Here is a 10,288-nt window from a genome sequence, read left to right as displayed (position 1 = left end):
AGCGTGACGTCACGCCCAATGAGCGCGCTGGGCGCGCTCACGCGTCACAGCCCGTGTGAGGAGGCGTGGCTTAGCTTATAAAAGAAGGTTCAGAGGCTGCTATTCTCTGGTTTTTGTCGCTGAAGCGAGTGAGCTCGTGGCGCGAGCACGGCGGGTTACGCAATACTCGTTCCCTCTCTAGAGAGAACAGAGGTTACGTTAGGTAACCGAGTACGTTCTCTTACGAGAGGTTCTCTCGTATTGCGTAAGAAGCTTACGCTACGGGAACTTCCCTTGTCAACGCTGTGCGTGCCCCGCATCCACTGAATGAGTCCCAGGGAGAAACCCGGGGAACACTATAACAGGGAACCGGGCGGACAAGAATGGCTAGCGCAGTACATAAGCACACACATAAGGGGCTCAGAGCGGCGTGGCCTGGCTCTGATACCCAGCGGGCACTGCAGATTTTTAGACGCATAAGCGGCTGCAATCGCGTCCACTATCCACCTGGACAGGCTGTGTTTCGAGGCGGCGAGACCTTTGGTGCGCCCACCAAACGAAACGAAAAGCTGCTCCGAGCGCCTGACAGCGGCGGAGCGTGTAGTATAATTCCTAAGCGCTCTGACAGGGCAAAGGAGTTTACCATCGATCTCGCTGCCGGATGATGGCAAAGCGGAGAGAGAAATGACCTGCGCTCTGAACGGTGTGCCCAGACTTTTGGGGACATAACCGTGTCTCGGTTTGAGGATGACTTTAGAGTCATTAGGTCCAAACTCGAGGCATGCAGCGTTAACTGATAGCGCGTGAAGGTCACCCACGCGTTTGACTGACGACAGTGCTATCAGAAAAACGTTTTTTAGCGTGAGATATTTCATATCCACTGTTTCCATGGGTTCAAAGGGATGCGCTTTCATGGCCTCTAAGACCAGGGAAAGATCCCAAATAGGAACCGACGGGGGTCGCGGCGGGTTCAATCTCCTCGCTCCCCTGAGGAAGCGGATGATGAACTCGTTCCTCCCTAATGCGCGGCCCAGCGCCGAGTCGGCAAAAGCTGAGATGGCCGCAACATAAACTTTGAGCGTGGAGGGGGACCTACCCGCGTCCAACAGCTCTTGGAGGAAGCACAGCACCTGCGATACCCCACATGTTAGTGGATCCAGCCCTTTGGCGGTGCACCATTTACTAAACACAGACCATTTTGAAGCATAGAGCCGCCTCGTAGAGGGGGCTCTAGACTGTGTGATCGTGTTCACAACCCCTGTTGGCAAGTCAACGGGTAACCGTTGATGACCCACGCATGCAGAGACCAGCGCTCTGGATGGGGGTGCAAAATCGAGCCGTGGGCTTGAGAGAGAAGGTCTCTCCTCACCGGTAACGGCCAGGGGGCTGTGTCCGCCAGCCGTATTAGATCCGGGAACCATGTTTGATTCTCCCAATACGGGGCTATGAGGAGCACCGTGTGGCGCGCTTCCCTGAATCTCTCGATAACCTGCGGCAGCAGGGAGACCGGGGGAAAAGCGTAAAGCGGGCCGCTGGGCCAGTTCTGGGCCAGCGCGTCCTCGTTCTTTGAAAAGAACTTTGGGCATTGCGCGTTGTCTTGTGACGCAAAGAGGTCGACTTTCGCTCTGCCGAAACGGCGCCACAGTAACTGGACTGTTTGGGGATGCAAGGACCACTCTCCCGGGGGAACATTGTCCCTGGACAGTCTGTCTGGACCATCGTTCAGGCGACCCGGCACGTGCGCGGCTCTCAGTGAGCGCAGTGAGTGCTGAGCCCACACTAGGAGGCGTTCCGCCAGGGTGCAGAGCATTTTGGATCTGAGACCGCCCTGGCGGTTCACATAGGCTACCACTGACATGTTGTCTGTGCGGACCAGTACATGGTGGCCTTGCAGGTATGGGAGGAAGTGCTTGAGCGCATTCTCGACCGCCAGCATCTCTAGACAGTTTATATGAAGGCGACACTCCTGGTCTGACCAGCGGCCATAGACCGGTCTGCCCTCGAAAAGCGCTCCCCAACCTCCGTTGGACGCGTCTGTCGAGATAACTTTCCGGCGTGAGACAACTCCCATCGTCACCCCAGTGCGATACCATTCGGCTGCCAGCCAGGGTCGAAGGGCTGAGACACAGCCCTGACTCACTCTGACTCGTAAGCTGCTGGCCGTCCAGGCTCGGTGAGGCACTCGCGCTCTTAGCCAGCGTTGAAGCGGGCGCATGCGCAGTAAGCCCAGCTGAAGCACTGCAGCCGCTGAGGCCATGTGCCCCAAAACTCGCTGGAATGTTCTCAGCGGAGTCTGGTTGCCCGTCTGGAAAGGTGCGGCTAGGTGTCGAATGCGGCGCGCGTGCTGCTCTGACAGCCTGGCCGTCATAGCCACCGAATCCAGTTCTATTCCGAGGAACGAGATAAACTGGCGGGGCAGTAATGAGCTCTTGGCCCAATTGACCGAGAGACCCAAATTTTCCAGATGGCCGAGAAGCGCTGTCCTGTGAGACAAAAGCTCTGACTCTGAATGCGCTAGAATTAGCCAGTCGTCCAGATAGTTCAGTACCCGTATCCCCTGAGTTCTCAGGGGAACGAGAGCCGCGTCCATGCACTTCGTGAATGTACGGGGTGCCAAAGATAGACCGAACGGCAGGACGGTGTACTGATATACCCGGCCGTCGAAGGCGAATCTCAAGAATGGCCTGTGACGGGGAATTATCTGGATCTGGAAGTATGCATCCTTCAGATCGAGAGAGATAAACCAGTCTCCCGGGCGAATTTGCGCGAGGATTTGTCTGGTTGTAATCATTTTGAACGGCCGTCTCATGAGGGCTTTGTTCAAGTGTCTCAGATCTAAAATGGGTCTCAGCGTCCCGTCCTTCTTGGGTACGAGGAAATAACGGCTGTAGAAGCCCGACTCGCTCAGAGAAGGATGCACTTGTTCTATAGCCCCCTTGTGCAACAGCTTTGCTATTTCTGCCCGAAGCAGATGAGCCACTTCTGTGTTCACACTCGTCTCGGTTCGCGCTAGAAAGCGAGGCGGACGGCGAGCGAATTGAAGCGAATAGCCGTGCTTTATGGTATTCAGCACCCATTCTGACACGCCCTGGATAGCTTGCCATGCGCTGGCACATCTCGCTAGGGGTCGAATGGTCTCTGGGTTCAGATCGCCGCGCTGTGCGGGATGGGGAACCTGTATCAGAGAAGATAGGGGGACGCGCGCATTGCGCGCGTCGCCGGTGCTCGAATACGGGGGCTCGCAGACAGCGGAGACTGGCTGTGCAGCATTCAATGGCTCGATCACTGTGGACGGGGCACATTTTGGAGCTGGGAGCCCGTGGCGCGAGAGCGGCATGGGGATAAACGTGTCTGATTGTAAGTGCACGCGCTCGTGAGCGGGCGCGGGGCTTACATACACAACACGGCCAGTGCTGGGGAGCTTTAGAAGATCTGCATCCCGGGATAACTGAGTGACAGAGCGTGCAGCGTGTAGGTGTGGGCACAGATTCGTGGGCACATTTTCTACACTTAGCACTCGAGCGGCGCTTGCCCGCTTTATGAGAGTGCGCTCTGTGAGCGTTACCGGGGAAACTGTGTTTGTGTGTAGTGGTGAGCACGTGGGTGTGGGCACATTTTCTACACTCATGACACCTTCGGCGTGAGCCGGAAAACCCGAAACCAAACTCTTTATGAGATATCTCTGGGTCGCCGTAAAAACGGCGTTTGTGTGCAGGCGAGCGAGTTGTGTTACTGGCTCGTTGGCTGCGATGTGAACCACTGCAGTAGCCTTTTTTAAGGGGACTGACAGGGCTGAGCGCTTTGATGGCGGTCCGGCCGCAGCGGGACTCAGCCATCTTTTCCTCCCTGCGGCTGCTAGGAGGACTTCGCGGGCTCAGGTTTCAGCGCTATCCTAGGCCGGGGTCCCCGGGGGGGAGGCGGTCTGCGACGGCTGACTGAGCGCTGTCTAGGGCGGCCGCCCTGGCGTCGCGAAGATGGAGGCTGAGCAGAGCGCTGTGTCGAGCTGCGTGCAGGAGGCTGATCCTGAGAGCGGCCTGCAGCGGAGCTCGAGCGGCGGGGCAGAAAGAGGTTCATAGCCTGTGAGGCTTTCTGCACCTCTGAGAAGCGATCCACAATCCCGCTGACCGCTGGGCCGAACAGGCCGGTGGGGGAAAGCGGGGCGTTGAGGAAAACTGCGCGCTCACTTTCGCTCATATCCGCCAGCGTCAACCAAAGGTGCCTTTCGGTGACGGTGAGCGAAGCCATGGACCTTCCGATGGCTTGTGCCGCTGACTTGGTGGCGCGAAGCGAGAGGTCCGTCGCGCTGCGCAGGTCAGTCAGAGTGTCCTGATCCGGGCCTCTCTCATCCAGATCACGGAGGAGATCGGCTTGGAGGATCTGGAGCACAGCCATGGAGTGCAGGGCGGAAGCGGCCTGGCCGGCGGCAGCGAAAGCGCGGCCGACGAGGGCTGAGGTGGTCCTGCAGGCTTTTGACGGCAGGGCAGACTTTGAGCGCCATCTAGCGGATGGCGGGCAAAGGTGCGTTGCCACGGCTTCTTCGACCGGAGGGATCAGTGTATATTTCTCCCCTTCTCGGCGGCCCCGTCCACTTGGGAGAGGGTCGCGGAGGCCGGTGAGCGGAGTCTCGCGGAGAATGGGGCGTTCCACGACTTAGCGAGCTCAGAGTGGAGCTCAGGCAGGAAGGGTGCTGACCTAGAGGCGGGCGCTTGGCGGCGGCTAGGCAGAAAGCACCCGTCGAGCCTGTTAGGCGCGGGGGCCTTGGGTGGGGACCAGTCCAGTCCCAGCTGGTCGACCGCTTTGGTGAGGAGGCGGAGGAGTTCCGCGTCGACACTGGCGCGGGACTTGCTAGACTCCTGTGTCGAGGAGGCGGAGCGGCGAGACCCCGACCATGCCTCGCTGTCCGAAGCCATAAGAGAACAGCTGTCTGATAAAGCGGCGTCGTCCGCTTCATCCCCTGAGGCGACGGCAGTGCGGGCGAAGGCCGGCCGCTGCGCGTCGGGAAGGGGAGAGGGAGATAGCGAGGCTCGAGGGAGGGGCTCCGGCGAGCACTCAGCAGCTGCCGCGGGTTCCGGTGGCCTCTGAGAGCGGCGCTTCTTCTTGCGCGGCCCGGTGGAGGCAGACGGTGAGACAGCGAGAGCGTCGAACGAGGCGAGTCGAGCCCGCAGGGTCGACATCGGCAGTTCTTCGCATAATTCACAGCCGCCCGCGGAGAGAGCGAGGGCTGCGTGGTCACGACCCAGGCAGAGAACGCAGATCACATGGCGGTCTCTTTCGCTGAGCGGAGCTTTGCAGGAAATGCAGTTAGGCATGATGCAATGAAAAAGGATATAATCGCCGGATAGCGAAGCAGGCAGGGATGGCTGAAGGCGGCGAAGACGACCGGCTTCCTCAGGTAATCCTCGGCTTGCAAGGCGCTTGTTTCAACGGCGGCTTCCTCAGAGTCCAGCGATGCGTAGTGCGTCGCTGAAGAGACAAAAATCAGAGAATAGCAGCCTCTGAACCTTCTTTTATAAGCTAAGCCACGCCTCCTCACACGGGCTGTGACGCGTGAGCGCGCCCAGCGCGCTCATTGGGCGTGATGTCACGCTAAGGTTTCAGCGATAGGCTGCTGCAGTTGCCGCAGAGCAGCCAATGAGCACGCGACTTCGCTTGCTCTAGGTCTGCTTGCTGCCGCACTGCGTTGACAAGATATTAAATTAAGGATAATTTTCTGGCTTCATATCTCGAGAAAAGATGACTTTACCCGTAGCGTAAGCTTCTTACGCAATACGAGAGAACCTCTCGTAAGAGAACTCCGGATTAGAGTGTGTGGACGGCAGGCATAACCGTAGCAAAAGTTTACGTTTTAAAATGAAAATGCACTAGTGTATTTTATTTTTCTGACTTTAGCTAGCTTCTTTGCACAAAGAACAACAGTGACGAAACGTGTTTGTCCGTTTAGGGCTCCTGTAGAAACATGTCAACGCAAAATGTCTATTTCAATGTAAGGGGGCCCACGGTGTGTGTAGATAGAATGTAGATAGTATGTAGATGTGTATGTAGATAGTCTCATTCTAAGGTAATACAAACATAACCCTCGTTCCCTGAAGGAGAGAACAGAGATGTTATGTCGATACTGACATATTGGGGTCTCACTTGGGAGCCCCAATAACCTCAGAGTAGTAAAAAAAATGGGCATTGGTCATTTATATGATAATTTATCTATACATTTGATTATTCTATTTAACTCTTTACTCTTGTTTTCGTTCATTCGGATACCAATGTTGCTTAGGGTCTTGTGCCGGCAATTTAACATGATCACAAACTCGCCAGTCTTGGTCACTGGACAGAGATAATTGACTATACTGTTTAGAGGGCCGCTCCCATGCTTGCTCTCTAAAAGTAATTTATTTAGTCCCCATAGATCTCTATACACTTGCACTCTACACATTGCTGTTAACAAGCTTCCCCAAGCCTGGACAACTAGCACCATGGTGCCGATCTGGAAAGGCAAAGGGGATGTCAGCGAGTGCACTAACTACCGGCCAATCCGACTCCTATGTCACACGATGAAGATATTTGAGCGCATCCTGGACTCCCGCCTACGCTCTATCATCAGTATCACGCCAAACCAATGTGGTTTTGTCAAGTGCTCTGGAACCACAGATGCCATCTACGCCGCCCGCCTGCTAATGGAGAGGCATAGGGAGAAGAACATACCGGTCCATATGGCCTTCCTCGAGTTGGAGAAAGCTTTTGACAGAGTTCCCCATGACCTTGTATGGCGAACACTTCGCACCAAGTCCCAGAAGAGTACGTGCGCTAGACCCAACTCCTCTACCAAGGTACCACAAGCAGCGTCCGGTGCCATGTTGGAACCTCGCTACCATTTGACATCCGGGTTGGCGTACACCAGGGATCATGGCCCTATCGCCGCTGCTTTTCGTCCTCTGCATGGACACAGTAACAGCCTACATCCAAACGAACCATCCATGGACGCTGCTGTACGCTGACGACGTCTTCCTCGCCAAAGAGACCCGCCAGGAACTCAACGTCCAAGTGCAGCAGTGGAACGACCACCTTGGCGAAAGCGGCCTCAAGCTCAACCTGGATAAAACGGAATATATGGAAGGTGGCGCCCAAACCGACGGTACAATCACCATCAATGGGAAGGACCTGAAGAAAGTGGAGAAGTTCAAGTACCTTGGCTCCACCCTCTCGGCTAATGGTGACAGCCTTCCAGACACCAGAGCAAGAGTCAACGCTGCCTGGATGAAGTGGCGCCAGGTCACTGGTGTCCTCTGTGATCGACGCATGCCCACCCACCTCAAGGCAAAGGTTTACAAGACGGTAGTCCGCCCAGTTGCCCCCTATGGAGCAGAATGCTGGCCTGCAATCACCAAACATGAACAGGCCCTCCACACGATGGAGATGCGTATGCTCAGATGGACATTGGGACTGACCCGACTGGACCACGTTACGAATGAGGATGTAAGGAAGATCATGGGAGTAGCACCAATCACGGAGAAGATGCGAGAAGCCCGCCTCCGATGGTATGGCCATGTGATCCGAAGTGACGAAGAGTCAGTGGCGAGAAGAACACTGCGGCTCAGCCCTGAGGGGAAAAGGCCACGTGGAAGACCGAAAAAGAGGTGGATGGACCGAATCAAGGAAGACATGAAATACATTGATGCCGCCCCCAAGGATGCCTTGGACCGGAGAAAGTGGAGAAAGGCTTGCCGACAAGCGGACCCAGCACCTGCACGGGACATACGCTAGGAAGAAGAGATCTCTATACACTTGAATTAACGTAACACTATCTATAGTCAGAGGTCATGACCACTACTACGGTGGGGATGCTCATTTTGCAAAAGAGAGTTCAAATGCTAATTTCTAGAAAAGTACTATTACAGATATTAGCTGACCAACATTACTTTCTCTCATAGTAGCTTTGGTTTGGTCATGCCATGGTTTGCACGTACATTTAGTAATAATACAATAAACAGAGGTCAGGCTCACCCTATTTAGGTTGGTCAAGCAACATTCTGTAGTCCTAAACAGAAATTTCCTTTATTAGCCTTTGCAGTCTAAGTACACTTGAACCAGTGCCAAGAGTTAGCCAGAACTCTAAAGTCTCAGTTGGCGTGCCCTGTGCTTCACTCAAAACTGGACTTTAGTCCATTACTAACCTGATGCAGATTTGCGGTAACAATAGATACAACTTAATCTATTAGAGTTAATCATTACAGAGTCAAAATAAAAGAAAATGTAACAATTTATTATTAGTCAGGTAAATGCATCATGCCAATTACATAATCAATTAAAAGAAAATCAATACAATAAAATCAAATGCTCATAAATAATGAGTAAAAGATGCATACCTGACATTAGAAAAATACATAATGGCGAGTGTGTGGAGGACACTCAGCATTACAGGCTGATCTGACATCAAATCGCCCCGAGCCATTTTCAGCATTTCTTTAAATACCCAGACCAAGACAAAACATCCCTCAATGTGGGGCATGAACTTACAATAGAAGTTTACACCTCACTGAGGACAAAAGGTAATTTGCATTAAAGATCCTGGGAGAGGGCACAACCACCACAGTAAGCAAAATGTCTCTAAACTCTTAAAACCTTTATTACCTTTTGGTTTACTTCTGTGGGAATGAGACCTTTGTACCAGTCGTACATTTCAAATGATACCAAACATGTATAGTGTTGAATGATAATTGTTCACATTAAACCATATAGATTTCTGGGTGAATTTCAGATGATCTCGGCATGTGGAGAAGAGATGGGGGAAGAGGGGGTGAAGGGAAAGAAATGTAAATTAAGACATACTAAGGTGGTTGACTCAATGTGATTGCGTCTCCGGAGGGGATGCTCATTTTGCACAAGAGAGTTCAAATGCTAATTTCCAGAAAAGTATTTTGTTTTCTCAGTGAGTAGCCCTTTCTGAGTCTAGACAGCTTGACTCCAGTCTTACAAGTGTAGCGTCTCCGTTCCCTCATTCAGGGAACAATGGTTTTATCAGTAATCGAGACGTTCCCATTCAGTCAGTCACGTTCAACGTTACGTTGATACTAACATATTGGGGTCCCTATAGAAAGTGCTACAGCCACTGAACTGTGTTATGAATGTGTTGGAGACGCAGATGCTGGCAAGTTGTAGCATGCCCTTTATGGAAGTAAAATAATGACAAATGTTTTTGAAACAAAAAAGCTTGTTGAATTGCACTACTTGAAAAATATATGCATTGCATTAACCCTGCATTTTAAAGCATTGTATTTTCAGGGCTTGTATTTTTATGGGCTGAAATTCAACATGGTTGTATATTTAAGCTGTGAATATTTCAATTCAAAACATTTCACACATGTTTTCATTATTAAAAATTCAATAATCCATATTCACCCTTCAGATTTCACTTCCAAAATGTTCAATTCTGTTTAAAAATACAACCTATAATATTCGACCGGCAATTTTCGGTCCATTTTATTTCGCTTTACAAATTCACTTCCACAAATTCAGTGGTTCAAATTCGACAGAAAATTCAACATTTGACATGCGGGAACGACAGGAATATCAGTAGATTGCCGATTGATGATCTCCATAGCTGTTACAAGCCCCCAATAGTTTCGGAAAACATTGAAGCTTCCCCGGGCGCTGCCATTGATTAGCGAACCCCCATCTGCTGTTAGCATTCCCATTGACTCCCATTCATTTTGGCGTCACTTTGACAGCGAATAACATTACATCTGAGCCGTTTAAAGACTCCATTTGTCCATTATTTATTTCTAAAGAAACACGAAAATGTATAAAAGGCTCCATTACCTTGTATCTTACGATACGGCCCCGTAGAAGCCGTTTTTGTAAAAATAGGCTAACGATTGCGTCATAACCACGCGACTCTCTGTCGCACAGTAGAGAAATTACCGTATGGACGGGAGGAGGAGCTTGCGGGCAATCGGGGACGTGGAGGCAAAATGACAAAATAATTAATCAGAATACTTAGCAAAAGTTTCTCCTGCTCATGGACACCTCCTACTCACACTCTCCGTCTCTGCAAGTTTTGGAAGGGAATGATTCAGATTTCTCTTGGCACAGCTACTAGAAGACAGACGGGTTGCTCACGTCACATCTACGTCATCAAGCTCAGTTTGAGTCTGTGCAGTACGCTCAGCCATCAGGAAGTGAGTGCTTCTAATTGACTTCACTTTTCTCCGTTGAATCCAATGGGGTCACTGTGTCCATTTCTTTTACTGTCATAGCTGTTAGTCGGTCTCACCAGCAGGGGGTGCAAGCGGCTGTTGGCGAAGAAAACTATAGA

The sequence above is a fragment of the Squalius cephalus genome (genome assembly GCF_949319135.1).
Source record: "Squalius cephalus genome assembly, chromosome: 7".
NCBI classification, from domain to species: Eukaryota; Metazoa; Chordata; class Actinopteri; order Cypriniformes; family Leuciscidae; genus Squalius; species Squalius cephalus.
Note: the sequence above shows the minus strand (reverse complement) of the source record.